The sequence below is a fragment of the Tauraco erythrolophus genome, chromosome 18 (genome assembly GCF_009769465.1).
Source record: "Tauraco erythrolophus isolate bTauEry1 chromosome 18, bTauEry1.pri, whole genome shotgun sequence".
In the NCBI taxonomy this organism is placed as follows: Eukaryota; Metazoa; Chordata; class Aves; order Musophagiformes; family Musophagidae; genus Tauraco; species Tauraco erythrolophus.
The window spans coordinates 3,954,319-3,969,749 of NC_141482.1; positions in this window are offsets into that span (position 1 = coordinate 3,954,319).

The window sequence follows — 15,431 nt, forward strand, 5'->3', positions numbered from 1 at the left end:
AGCACTGGGCACCCTCTGGGATGCGGGGTGGGATTGCACCGCTGCTCTGCCCTAAACCAGCTGTGCATCCGGCACAGGGAAAGTCAGGATTGTAAAACCATCTCAGGCTGTTGTTACAGAAGCAGCTCCACGCTGCTTGTGGCCTGAGCAAACACCATAAATTGGGTGGGTGCCTCTGGCCACGGCTTGCTGAGCCCCTCCTGTAGCTCTGCAGATCCCTGGGTGGTGGCTCCAGCTGGTCAGCAGCTGATGACCATGACAAGAGCGATGTGGGTGGAATAAGGGACCCTAGGAAGGCGAGGGGGACTCTGTGCCCTGGCCCCATGCTGCAGTACAGCCACCGCACTGGGGCAAGGCTCCCAGGCACCCCCCACCCCTCCTAGGGCTGAATCGCAGCCACAGATGCTGTTTCCCAGGCTCTGGCACATTGCCTGATCCCACATTTCACTGTAAAGCAGGTTAAGCTGTTGCAGGTCCCGTCCTGCAGCCTGGGGCAGGAGGGATGGACGGAGGGTGGCACAGAGCTGCCTTTCTGCACGCGCAGCAGAGCAACACGTGCCCGGAGCTAACGGGAAGGCTGCTCTCCCCATGGCCTCGCAGCATCGTTAGCGGAGTTGTGATTCAGTCCTGCTGCATGACTGCACATACCCCTGCGCGGGACGTCAGGCCCTGACTGACAAGCTCTGTGCTCATTAATGAAGATCATTATTTTGCCTCCGAGCAGTGGTTAATTGCGTAACACAAGGCGTGCCATGGGCTGCACTCATGGAGCCGCACAGCAGCATTGGCGTGAGGGATGAAGGCAGCACATCCCCAGCCTTGTCCTTGGGGACAGCCCCCAGGATGCTGTAAGGATAGGGCCCATGGTATGCCCCCAAAACTGCTCAGGGCTGAGCACAGAGGAAAATGGCCTTCCCAGAGAGCAGCATCCTTCAGGGAAGCCCGTCTTCCAAGATCTGGCTGGTTTCATCACCCGCCACCCACTTGCTGGACCTGGGGACACATCCCTGCACTCCCAGCTTGGCCCTGGCTTGTCCCCACACTTGTCCAGGTTGCCTTAGGTTGTTGCACCCAATGAAGGACATGAATCTCATCACAGTAGGGCACGCATCCCACGGTGCATGTGCATCCCATGATAGTCATGTTACATCTCACCACCTTTCCAGTACAGAGAGCTGGCAACTGGCTTTGGAGGCAGGCAAGGGCTGAGCCAGCCCTGTTCTGGAACTGCTGCCTGGGGGACAACTGCTCCAAGGCAGAAACAGCTTTGGGGTGGAAGTGGGAGGGATATTAAGAGACCTCAAAATATCCCCTGGGGCCGGAGGCAACACAGGCAGCCAAGTTTAGAGCTGATCCAACACTGCCCTCGGCCAGCCGCCTCGTCCTGTACTCATCATCCCCTTGGCACAGCCATGGAGATGCACTGGAGGACACGGAGCCGTCCATGGCCAGGGCTGTGCCAACTCATCTCATTGATGGTCTGTTGTAGTGGCTGGTCTTGAACTAGCTGCTCCCAGGAGAATTAGTCAATAAATTTGAATTAAATGTGGGCAGGCGGCTTTCTGAAGCCTCTGAAAGAAAAGCAATGAGCTTAACCAGCCCCCTGGGCCCTCCGGAGGTCTGGCTGGCAGCCAGCCGGAGCCAGGATTCGGCGCATCCCTGAGCAGCACAGAGAGAATTCCGGGTTTGCTCATCAGCATCTGCGCCGCTGGAGACAGGGCTCGGGCAAGGTGGCACCTCCTCAGCCACCCAGCCCACCCCAGGGGCCACCAGGGCCTGGGAGAGGGGACACGAGTGAGGTGGCCAGAGGGAACGTTGCCCCACTGCATCCCACAAGGTCCCTGGAGGGTGCTGGCTCCCAGCACAGGGACACCAGTCTTGCACATTCCTGCTGTCAGCTCCAGGGCCACCACCTCTTAGGGCTTGCACTGGGGTCGATCCCACCATGCTTGGTGTGGACAAGGGCAGAAGCACCCCAGGGGTTCAGGGGGACACATCCCAAAATATGCATCTTGAGTGTGAAGGGCAGAGCCTAGGTGAGCACCGGGAAGCAGCAGCAGGTCTTCACACCTGAACACCTTTCTGGATCAGGCCCTGGGCTCTGCTCCTTCTCCTCTGTCTCAGTGACAGCACTGGCTTCGCTCCAGACATCTGATGAGGCTGTCAAGTGCGTTTTGGGTTAAGACGCAAAAAACCTTTTTAGCAAAGAGCTACAGAGCAAAGAGCAGTGAGTCCTGGGGAGTGGCAGGAGGCAGAGCCCGAGCCCTCAGCCTCCCAGGGTGCAGCACGACCCAGTGAACCCATGTGCTGCCCCAAACCCGAATCCCTACCATATTGACCAAAGCCAGGAAAACTCCATAAATTGATGATCCTATAATTTCTCAGGGAAAAAAAAAATCAGAAATAATTGTAACAGCCGATATTCAGCATGCCCCTTACTGAAACAATTTTTGAGTCTGATATTAAGCACTTTAAATATACATATACACAGACACTCTATTTGAATGACAAATATCCCAATTACATTATTTTTAAACACCGGCATGCATTGCTTAATGTAAGTGTCATGCTTCCCCCTCCCCAGCACTGATGGGATTTTTGCTGCCAGGGAGGGTCCTGGATAGGGACAAGGATGGGAACACACAGCTGAGGGCACAGCCAGTGTCCCAGGGGAGGCCATGGGAGCAGAGGGGATGATGTGTGTGGTCAGCCATGCCATAGTCACACCTGGGGGTAAGGCTTTGCTTTCCAGCTGCAGCACATCTGCTTGCAGAGCTGCTCGACATGATGTCGCATTGAGGACGGTCTGTGGCAACCATGGCAACAGGGCTGCCGTGGTTTTCTACTTTTCCCAGCAGAAACGATACTGATTTCTCCCAAATTTGCTGCTGCCTGAGAGATGCCAGCAACAACCTCTGGCCAGGCAGGAGAGAGGGGCTGATGTGCTGCTGGGAAACGTACCCAGGTTGGGACTCTGCTGTCCCTTGTCAGGTAAGGACTCTGGTGTCAGGCGCTGGGAGCAGCTCTGCAAGCTCCAGGCATTCCCACCTCTGCCAGCCCAAGCCTCCGCAGAGCCCTGAGCCACATCCCGTCCAGTATCAGCAAGGTGGGAAGCACTACCTGCCTGCATCACCAGCTTGGATCTCACAAGAGGAAGGAGGAAGAGTAAGAGCCAAGCACCCAAACATCTCCAGGGTTAGCGGCAAGCTGTAAGCTGACAGCAGTGCCAGCACAGCATTGCACATCAGAGCGTCATGGTGTTGCCCACTGAAATGTATAATGAGGTTTGGGAGATGGGGGTCCAGGAATGGTCACGGGGATTTAGGGCGTCAGAGCAGCCCTTCCAGATGCTGAGGGTACCCTGAGGTCAGAGCAGTGCTCAGTTTCCATGACACACCACCAGTATCTCACCGACCTGCAGTAAGGTGTTAAAAAATCCAAAGATGAACAAAAGACACACCCTGGACTCCCCTTCCCTACTCCCGAGCTGCACCCACTCCTGTGCCAACCGGTGTCAGGGCTGCTGCAGCTGTGGCACCCACTGGTCTGGTGCCAGCTGAGCCTGTCCACAAGCCCCACAGCCTGTCCCCAAGCCAATCCCACCTTTCAGCCTTGTGGACTTCGCAGGTCATGCTCTCCTGCCATCACTGGTGTAGCTGTGGTTGCTCACCCTGCCCTCGGTGCAGGTCCCAGAGCCCCTCCAGCCTGCCCTCCCCGTAAGGCAGGGCCCAGCAGGGTTCAGTGCTGCCCCTCTTTCTGCAGCAGTGCTCCTGGGAGAGTGTCTTGCTCTTGGAGTACCGAGCCACCATGCTCAGGTCCAGGGCAGCCTTGCATAGCTTTCCTCTCCCACATGCTGAGCAATCTGGCTCCACCACGGCAGCAGCACAGTAGTATAAGGTCAGATCCTGGGCCAAATACAGGCACCACACTGAATCTCCCAGCCCGGCTGTTCCCGGTCACACTAGTGACACCGCAGTGTGGCAGGATGGAGGTGTTGGTGAGGAGTAACAAGGAGAAATTTGCCCCAGAAACCCAACACAGCGCTCAACACATCTCACCCATGTCTACCCTGTGGGCACCATGGGAAGTGCCACTGCACCGTGACCCAGGACCACAGCAGCCAGCTTGGCAATGGATACCTGAGTCCAGGAACGGCCACGGCGATTTAGGGCATCAGAGTGGCCCTCCAAGATGCTAAGGGCATCCCCCAGGCTGCCTGCAACCCCAGCTCAGCTGCACAGGAGCTGCTCTGCTTGGCACAGGGGCATGACCAGGGACCAGGTGGGTCCTGCCACCCACGTGTCTTCTCCTGGCCCCGCACCCCAGAAGCCCAAAGCAAACCATGGTCCTTAGCCCGCACAGAATTCTGCAATAAACACTCAAATAGGTGTTTTGGCCCCATTCCTGCCCGGGCGCGGGAGCCGCGGGGCCGCGTTGCCATCTAGTGCCCGCGGGCGGGAGCGCGGCTGCCCGGGGCCGCGGCTCGCAGCGCTCCGAGCAGAGTAGCTTCCCGCTGGGAAAGGGGCTCCTTGGAAACAGGTCACCCAACCGACACTTTGGCACTCTTGCCGTTTCGTTTGTCTGACTATATATTTCTATTTATTTAGCAACAGGAAATGAGACAGGAGGATTTGCGCATCATTGCAGGAATGTGTGTGGTTATACGGACGTGTGATACGAAGTTGCTTCGGTTTTCATCTGGTTGTTTTGATTGGTATGTCACATCCTATGCCTGATACCTCAGGTACTTTTGTGCCTTTCCCCCGGGAGCAGCGAGGGACATTGTGTAGGGCTCCGCTAAAGCACTGCCCAGAGCATCTACACCCCGTTTTGGGCACTACCAGCAATGTGTCAGCAAGACAAAAAGCCTTCCTTTTGCTCCCATCTCACTGATGGCAACATGATATGGAAACCGTGACACTGCAGAGACTAGTCTCAGGTTTAAAGGATGTTAACTAGTCTTTTTTTTCCCCCTGGATACCCAGCAGAACATTTCAGCAACATTGTGTGTTTAAAACCCATCAGGGCAGCCTAAAGGCTGAGCTGAGAGCACGGGTGTGGGCACTAGTTTATCTCTTCTACAGCCACCGAAGAAAACTGAAGATGTGATGTTCAACCATGGGGCCAAGCTAGGGGAGAGTAGGGACAGCAACTCCATAGTTCAACCAAAGGATCAAAAATACACAAGAAAAAGCCTAAACAGATTCTAACTGTTTCTTAACTTGGCCACTGAGAAGCTATTATCACCTCCTGCTATATGAAATTTTTCAGTGTTATGTTCAGTTACATTGATGTGCTGACAACAAATTGATTTTTAAGATCTCTCTAACATATATATATATAGTTTTAAGAAAGTACCTAGTAGAGAGGAAAAAAAGAAACCCAGCAAAGTCTAAAGCTATAGCAGCATTCAGAGCTTGAAGCTGTGACCCCAATACAAGACCAGCTATATTCACACTCACCTTTTAGAGAAGGCTTTATATCCAGAATCACAGGATAGGTCTTGAACAGCAAGAAGGAAGAGGGTTGCAGAAGCTACTAATGTTTTTCTTAAGGTAAAGTTTCCCAAGAAAGGTTAAAAGAGTATTTTACAGAAAAGAGTATTTTACAGCTTTACAAACAGGCAATATCAGGCTAATATTTAGTAGCAAGATAAGAGACTAAAAGACAAACCTTAAAAAAAACCCCACCAAACCATATTTAATCTTTTCTTTTGTATTTCCCAGTATTCCTTAGTTGATATCCACTACCAGCTGGGCTAGAAAGAGCTCATCACCCTAACTCCCCCAGGCAGCACCCCTACTCAATCAGACACTGCTGGAGGCCCTGTGTGCACTAATAAGCCTGAATCCCTGATGACCCTCACCTGGGACCCCACTCACACCCTCCACCTGTGGTCCTGGAGCTCTATTTAAGCTCAGACCCAGACCCTTCTCTGTTTTCAGCTGTGGTGCCTCCTGAGACAGTCTCTCTTCTAGTTTTTTTAAGATGATGCTGCTGGGAACTTTTGCTGTAACCCTTATCTACTTCTGCTGCTCTAGAAGGAAGTAAATATGAGACCTGTTGTGATGGCTTTGTAGTCCAGTAGTGGCTGGTGAGCAGCCACCTTTGCATATAGAGAAAGTGTTTGTGGCTACTAAACATGGCTACCAGCCCTAAGGAGGTGTGTGCCTGTGCTGTTTCTGTTAGGGGCTGAAAGCCCCAGAGAAGAGCTGCATTGCAAGTAGTGTTTTCTGTAGGAGAAGATACAGCCCTTGATGGGAAGCTCTCAGTGGTTGCTGTATTGTTGCTCCCCTGTGCTGTGAGCCCTGTGACATGCTGGGCTCTGTGCCCCGTGGCTCTAGGATGTACACCCTTAGGCAGCTCCTCCTGGCTGCTTTGGCTCAGGGTCAGCTTGGGTGACCAGAAGCCTTGCTCAGCATTATCTTTCTCTAGGGGAAATCGGGATGTAACCTCCAAGGGTTTGGAAGAAGCAGCAAATGATTCTGCATGTTTTTCTGTGCCTGGGGCTTGTTGTGTGTTAATGCTGGCTGGCTGCTCACACCTCACTGTGTGAAGCTGTTTGCCTGGGCAGTTATTGCTGATCAGGCTCAATGAAGACAGTTTCTGTCCTCTTGTAGGAAGGGATAAGACTGGGATGAAGGCTGGGGCAGTGGCTCCCTGTGAGGAAGAAGATGGGGGTTGTCTACGTATGAGGAAGAAGACTGACTATAGCGAGAAGCAACTCAACAAATTAAAATGAGTTTTAAATTTTAAATGCAGTAAGAAGGCCTCTCTGATCATGTGAGGGAGCCTTCCACCACCCCATCCCCTATGCCCCAGATTTACCATTTCTTCCTTGTCTTTCATATCTCTTTCATGTGCTGTTTAAAGACCACTTCTAATTAGCAGAGCGGAGTTCAGGCTGCAAAATCCAGATGAGAGCCAGTGCAGAGCCCAAGCCCTCAAAGTTCAGGGGGATTTAGTTCAGCCAAAACTTAACTAACTTTTTGACCTGTTTACAAAATCTCCTTGAAGTCAAGTTTTGACAGTGTCCTTGGTGTCCAAAAGTGCTTATATTCAGGCTATGAGGAAGGTCTTATCTTCAGCAACTGGAGTTGTGCCCCTTCTCCCTCTTCTCTATGGTAGGTGGCTACTGCAGCCCTGTAGGAACAGTGTTAGGAATGCTGCTGTCCCTGCAGTGGCACCTTTTTGGCTCATGCTCTCAGCTTCTCCCTCCCAAGCTCAGCAGCTTTGTGTTGGGTCAGTGTTAAATAGGGCAGGCAGGACTTTGGAGGAGTGCCTCTTCAGAAACAAAACTTACCCAGGCATCACTTCTTCTTGAGAGCTTGAACAAAATGGGTTGGTTTTTGTTTGTTTTTTTAAGATTTAGACTTTGTAAAGCCTTCAGAGTGTAACAGCAGTAAAATCAAACCAGCTTCTAAGTAGTGGGTGCAGTGAAAAAGAATCATATTGACTAAGAAACAAATAATTAATATAATGTAGATTCCCAGTTTGCTTATAGCCTAGATTGCCTGTCTCAGCTGTGTTAGTCTGTCCTTGCCCACCTGGTAGTGTGGGAAATGTGATGTTATGGTCATGTTGGTGACAGAAGGGATGAGGTAAGGTGCTTTCAGTGCTGCCTGTACTGAAGATGGCAAATAAAGCCTCTGTAATGAGTTGGCCAGTGCACATGAGCACAGCTACCACCTTTGGATGGAAACAGACTCTCTTGGCTCTGAGTGGCAGCCCTAATTATGGCTCATTAATGGAAAACCTATTTCAGTTTAATTGCTGAGAACTTGTGCCTCTCAGCTAGAGGGTCTGATCTCTAATCTTGCCTCTGCTCTAATGCTCCAAGCAAGTCCTATGGTCTAGGTAGAAATGTTAGTTTCCCACCTGATCACAGCAGACTTTGAAATGTGATTGAGGTTTTTCCATGTTGGGCTTAAATTCCCAAAGGTCTGGATGCTGATAGCAAATCCTTTCTGTCTCTGCTTCTGAACCACTCTTCCCATAAAATAAAACATGAGCCAGGCTCGATTATATTGTGAGTTTGAGCTGTGGAAGCACTAGGGAGCCGATGGGCTTATAGTATATTAAACAGGTTAATAAATGTTGGAGAAAACTCATGAGAGTGGGTTCTTGGGATGTTTTGGGAGGTTTGTTTGCAGCTGGCTCCCTGTACAGGCAGGTCAGCCTGGCCTGGGTGGGAGGGAGCACAAATGCTGGTGGCTGAGAAGATGATCTGTGCAAAACAGGCTCTAGGATGTGAAATAATAGGGCTTTGTTGTAAGGGCTGGCTCATTAAGGGGATAGACAAAGCAGTGGTGTGAACCTTGGTTTCTGCCCTGCTGAGCTGCACAGGGCTGCACTTGCAGTGGTTGTGGGTCACTGCAGTGCAGAGTGTCTAGTGAAGAAGGTGAGGATGGATAAAACCACCACAAACTCTTCTTGCTGCTGGCTCCATCCTCAGAGAGGTCTAAATGGGCAGACAGAGGTGTCTGCTCTGCTACCTGTGTCTGATACTGGCTGTGGGACCAGCACACAGTGCTTTCCCTGTCACCAAGACCTCACTTACTCTCTTTAGAAAAATAAATCAGCCTGGACGTTAGCTCAGCAGGGTACCTGAGAGCTTAATGGATGCCTGACACACCACATTGCCAATGTGCTGGTATAAATTGAGCACATTAATAACCCTTTGGGGCTGGCATCTAAAGGAATTGAAAGCGCTGAGCTCCTACAGTGACAAGCCAGAGGCTAAATTCTAGTTTTGGGTACGTGTGTGGGAGTTGCAGCCAAACATCTGGGTCTGCTGCCTCCGCGTGCAGACGGCTGCTCACCGCACGGGAGTCCCGGCGCGCGGCCGAGGGCGATGTGCTGCTGCTCTGTGGAGGTGTGAGATGTTAGCTGCTGAGTTGTAGAGCTGATTTGATATGCTTTATGTCAAGTGTTTGTAGCAGACAGCAGCTGTTTGCGACTCCTACTATTTTCTCACTGTGGTGCTGGCTAAGGAGGGTGATGTTTTTATGAAAAAGGCAGCAGGAGGTGTTTCTATGGGGAGGAGAGTTGGTGTGGGTGCCCATCAGGAAAAGCAGTGCTCTTGAAATGGCCTCAGGTGATGCTCTTCTGGAAGGTGGAAAGCACTGATGTCTCTGTGCCCCATGGTGGGAATAGCCAGTGATCTGCAGCACCTGAGCCCTGGAGTGCAGTTTCCTCTATCCCAGTGAACTGTTGGCAGGGGCCTAAGACAGGATAAGTCACGCTTTTTCCATAGACCTAGGCAGAAAATAAGTCAAACTTAATTAAAAACTGTTTGACACATTTTTTTTTTACTGAGATGTAGTAATTCCATCCTCCAACATGCTTTCCAGGAAACCTTGAGAAGGAGGAAGGGGCCTGAGTCTGAGCCTGGCATGACCTCTGGGCAGCATCCTCACCTGCATCCACTGAGTCTTGTTCCCCTCTTCATTGGCATAAAGCAGCTATGCTGTGGGAAATCTTATAAATACGGGGGAAATCACTTGAGTAACAGCTGGTCCACTTCAATTGTGGCCTCCAAGCAACAGAACCACAAACATAAACATTTTTTTGAGACAATTAAAAATTTCTCTGTTCCAGACTTCTTTTATATCCTCAAGACATATGCTTTTGGGTCCACTGTAAGATCTTCCAGACTGCCCAGAGAGATTTTTATGAAATAGCTTTGTCTGGGGAGACTTTTTCAGGGATATTTGGTTGGAGCTTTGCAGCTGAGGAGTTGGAGGCTTTACCATCTTTTGGACATGACCATGAGATGAGAGCTTGCATAGGCTCTTCTTTTGATTGTGTCCTGAGAGCTGAGCGTGCAATGCTTGAAGGTCTTCTGTGTAAGAGAGAATTGCAATAGAGCACTCTATAGATGGGGTAAAGAGTTGCTGTACTTCTGCTCCTGCTCTGAGCCTCAACCTTTCCCAGCATGTCCAAAGAAGGACTTGAACACCCAAAGAAGGGCTATGAAGCTGATGAAGGGTCTAGAGAACAAGTCTTATGAGGAGCGGCTGAGGAAACTGAGGTTCCTTAGCCTGGAGAAAAGAAGGCTGAGGGGAGACCTTATTGCTCTCTACAACTACAAAGGAGGTTGTAGTGAGGTGGTGGTTGGTCTCTCATATTATTACTTGTTACTTGGGAGAAGAGGAAATGGCCTCAAGTTGTGTCAGGGGAGGTTTAGATTGGATAATAGGAAATATTTCTTAATAGAAAGGGTTGTCAAGCATTGGAACAGGCTGCCCAGGGAAGTAGTTGAGTCACAATCCCTAGAGGTGTTTAAAAGATGTGCAGATGTGGTGCTGAGGGACATGGTTTAGTGGTGGAATTGGCATTGTTGTGTTAACAGTTGGACTTGATGATCTTCAAGGTCTCTTCTGACGTAAACAAATCTGTGATTCTGAAAGGCATGGCTTTTGCAATGTGATGCAGGATGCTTAGCTTCCTCTTGGAGATAAAACACCCTGGTGGGCTCCCTGTTGCTCCTTGCTGTTTTAGTTGCACTCAGGAGGCAGTGCAAGCCCTGCAAAGCTGCGGCGTTGGTCCTGCTGTGCCATGGCAGCTTCTTGCAAGGATTTTAAGCCATGGGACGTGCAATGAGACTCTTGGAAGCAGATTTAATTCAAGTTGGTGGTTTTGCTGGTGGCTTTTTTCAAACTTCAGTCTCCCACGAGATGGTGCTGTGGGATAAGGGACGCTGCTGCTGAGCCATGACTACAGGGCCCTCGCTGTGGCTTCACGGCACTGGGCATAACAGAAAATTAATTTGTGGCTTCAACAGAGGAACTGAAGGTTTCTCAGTGTCTTTGAGAAGGTCTCTTCAGGGAGCACAGATGGGGAGTGAGCAGCATTGCCTGCAGCTGGGGGAGTCCCCTCCACAGGAAAACCCAATCAGAGGGAAAGGAGCCACCAAACCCCTTTAAGCAATGCAGAAATGACAATTTGTGCCGAGTCCCTTTTCACTCAGAAATTAATGCTGCTACTGTTATGCTCAAAATCTTTATGGGCAAAAAGGAAGCACACCTGGTGTGTAAGTAAAGCTAAGAACATAGGGCTGGTATATACAGTATCTTCACAGTTTAGTCGTTATTAGACAAGGTATGTTGTTAAAAAGAAATAATGAGATTAAAATGTTTATATATGCACGTGTTTTCTACCCCTTTTTTGGGAGGCTATGCTTATCCCTGCCTTGTTGCCCTGGCCCTTAACTTTGGTGGTTTTGTTCTGGTAGCCATGGATGATGTTAGAGCAAATTGTCATCTGAGTCCTTTGGTAAGAACACGATGTTCTTGGTGAGATTTTTGGATTACTTGCTCTAGAGTCCTCTTGGAGTAATTTCTTTTATATTTGTTAACATGCCTTTTCACTCTTTCTTCATGGTCTACAGCTTTGTGTCCAAATTTATCCTATGCAGTGGCCTTTTCATCTGTTAGATTCTGCTTCTGTGTTCTCTTTCATACCTAAAACCACCTTTGCCCAGCTCCAGGTCTGTGTTTAACTGACTGTTAGTGAGTTGTTTATAGCTATGGGGACATCAGTGCCAGCCTGTGCCCCATCCCTCATCACCCCGTGCCCATGTGTCATGGCTGCATCCTATGTCTTCTTAGGTCCTGAGGTTTTGCAAGCTTGGTACAAAGCTTTTGACCTGCTACTGGTGATGGCAGTGCTGTGTTACAGGGTATGTGGCTACTCTGAGGAGCGGCTGAGGGAGTTGGGGCTGTTTAGCCTGGAGAAGAGGAGGCTGAGGGGAGACCTGATTACGGCCTATAAATACTTGAGAAAAGATGGTGGGGAGGTGGGGGAAGGGCTCTTTACATTAGTGATGGGTGATAGAACAAGAGGAAATGGGTATAAGCTTAGTCAGGGGAGATTCAGGTTGGATGTTAGGAAGTATTTCTTCTCTGAAAGGATTGTCAGCCACTGGAATAGGCTGCCCAGGGAGGTGGTTGAGTCCCCATCCCTGGATGTGTTTAAGAATAGGGTGGATGATCTACTTGAGGATATGGTTTAATGGGGATTAGGGATGGTTGGACTCGATGATCTCTAAGGTCTTTTCCAACCTAGAAATCTATGAATCTGGCTGTGTAGATACTGGAGCACAGGTGTGGGATTTCTGTCCCACAGCCCTTTTGATACCTTTCCCCTCTGGTTATGATGCTTCATGTATTGGAGGGCTGTTTGGGGCATTTTTGATGCTGAGCTCCTGATATCTGAGAGTCTTGTTAGGGGGGAAAAAATGCTTTTTTCTGAACGTGTTCTGTCAAATGATGTTCTTAATGAATAAGGGTACCTTTGATCAGTACTATGGAAAATGTGGACAGTTCTTAGAAGATTTGATATTTTTCAAAGAAACTGAAAGAAAGTGAAACCAATGAACAAATAAATGCTGCAGGGATCCTTCTTTCTTTTCAAGCAAATACCTGGATTATTCCAATTGAAAAAAATATTATAGAAAATACAAAAAGATCCAGGAATCGCATGCCAGCCTGTGTTTTTATTTTTAATTTCAGAGCCTCTCCATCCAGAAATAAAAGCATTACTGGGGTTTGATCTGGAGTCCTCTGAAGTTAAAGGAAGATTTTTCCTCAAAGTGATTCAGTAACAGTAAAGACTGGATTGAGAGAGGCTAAATAATTTAGTCAGAAATTCCCACTGCTGTGTGTTTGCTATCCAAACACACTGTGAGTCAAAGGGTGCACTGAGATGTCCATGAGTACAGAGATCCCCTCAACTTCCAATATGCAGACTGGGTCCCGCAGCAGCTGAGCTGCCACCAGTTTGCCTGGGTCCTCAAAACGCTCATTTGGGGCAGCTGCTGGGTTTTGTCCATATTCCCACCATGGAGGTGGTGTGGGAATTGTCCCACCCAAGTGTAGATGTGATGAGCAGATGTGTCCTCTCTCCCAGTGACACTTGTCTCTGCACCCCAGGAGAGCTACCAGTGACTGCCAGAGGCTGTGTGCTTTCACAGGGCTGCACTGGTGCAATTAGGTAATTCAGTCAGTTGAATTTGTCTTTTTGTTTGTTTTTATTCTGTGGAACAGGTTGGCAGGTAACAAGCAAAACACAAGTTGCTGCCTATTTCTATAACATGCCAAAACCAAAATAATCCCAGTTTGAGGTTTTTCTCAGGCTGCCTGCTGATCAGCGGGTTTGTTACTGTTCAAACAATGAGTTTAAGCTTTGCTTCTACAGTAGTGAGAAAGATGATCAGTTGTATTTTTCACCAAAGTATTGTTTCCTCAGCCCAGCCACTCAGGTGTCATCTTCCCCAAGATATTTGTTTAATAAGCTGTTCTGTGACATTATGCATGTCTGAAGACCACAGTGACTTGTTACTTGCTGTTGGTGGAGCGATGTGGTCATGCCAGGCTCTTGTTCCTGGCTTGGGGTTATTGGGCATCAGCATGACCCAGGGCCTAGGCTGCAATGCCATATTGCCCACTCTGACTTCCTGGCATGATGGCACCTACTTCTGACTCACATGTTGTTCTCCTTGGGCTTTATCTGAATAGCCTCTTCTGCAAAGAAATAGCTCCTGATTGTGTGCTGGTGACTCATACCTCTGCCTTATCACTCCAGTCCTGTCTCCTTCTGTCCCTATGAAAATCTCAGCCTGTCTCTTCAATGTCCTCTGGAGATGCAGCCATCAGCTCAATCTCCACATGGCTGAGACCTCAGTCTCTTCCCCGTGGCTTCCCTCCATCTTCCTCCTTGATCTGCCGCCAATACCATGATTATCATTCAGATCAGCTCCCTGTTGTTGTGTTTGACTCGGATTTCCCTCTGGGTCCTGGTGTTGAAGCTACTTCTAGATTTTGCAGACTTTCTGCCTAACATTTCTATTATTCAACCCTTCTGATCCATCTATGCAGGCAGGGTGCCCGTGCCTGTTAGCTTATCTAGGGCTCATGTTCCTTCTGGTGCTACCGGGTATACACAGAGCAGAGGGGGGTATTAAAGACTTTCGTAGCTGCAGTGGGTCTGGAGCTTGACCAACTCATTGCAGATTTGCTGGAGATTTTCTTTGAGCATAGGCAGGTTTGTAGATACCCTTAAGCCAATCCAATGATTTCTAACTGGGCATCCAGAGTGATAGAGAACCTGGAAAAGTGTTGTGAACTCTGTTTTCTGTCCCTCAGCAAGATTTTTTCCTTCTGATGGAAGAAAAAAAACCTCCTAACCAGATAAACCCAAACATACCAGAAACTTGGGAATGCAACTTCATCTCTGCTACTTCCTTGCTCTTGTCTTGAGTCTTAGCAAATGTATTCCTGCCCCACTCTGCTCAGTTAAAATATTTATCTGAGAATCTAGTTTTTACCGATTTTCTGTGACCACCCCTCCTCTGCCTTAACCCCTGCTGCTCCCCTTCCCTGTCACAGCACCAAAGTGCCAGCAAAGCTGTTGTCTTCACTCTTCAGGTGTGTCCCTTCTCTGATGCAGATCTCCCCTCTTGACAACCATCTCTGCAGCTTCTCCTAAGCAGCCTCCCACAGCTGGACAAACGGCCCATAAAGACCTGCTAGATTCCTCACGATGGCCCTTTACTTGCTTCCTTTAACACGCTTTGCACCTTCAAATCTTGACACCAGGTAGACCACTGACATGGGATTTTTGCCCATGAGGCTGCTCAGCATCATCTCCCCAATTCCTTATTGCTTCACTTGTCTTACTACAGGCAGCAGTAGATCTTAGGGGGAATGAGTGATGTGTATGTAGGAGGTCAAACTAGCTCCCTGCCCTTTGCCTCTTGCTGCTCTCAGCCCAGGGCCTGAAGGTCTGCTCCCAATCCCCTCTGCCATCCCATCAGTTTTGCATGTGATACCCTCATCGTCTGAGGAAGAGAGTTCTTTGCTCTGTACATTGAGTGTCTAGAACAGCTGAGTCATAGGCCAGTTTTTAGACTATAGTGCTAATAATTGCTAATTGCATCCCAGAGAAAGGCGGCTGTCTCCTATTTTTCTGCAGGCAAGTGTCTCAGATCGGTATGCAGAGAGAAACTGGGTGTGCTGGACGGAGGGGCTGTGGCCCAGATCTCTCTGGCATGCTTTGTCTGTGCCTTTAATAGGCTTTGTTTATCAGGCTTTGTTTATCAGTGCTAAGTCAGATGCCTTTGGTCACCACAAACGCAAAGCAGAACAGTTCAGACTATGGAAACTGGGCCAGACTACTAAGGAAGAATACAAAAGGCCAGTGTGTGAGCCTGGGAGGACACATCCAAAAGGCCAAGGCACAAAGTGATGAGGGAACTGAGAAGGATATAGAGGATGTGAAGAAGCTACTGCACAAGTTTTAGATATGAGGAAAACGGGGAAGCATTGGTCTGGTCCTCAGTGAAGAGGAAAGGTTGTGGATGAGCAATATCCAGCGCAGAGTGTTTCATGTTGAAATGCTTCAGCTTCAACTAAAACACACAGCTGCCA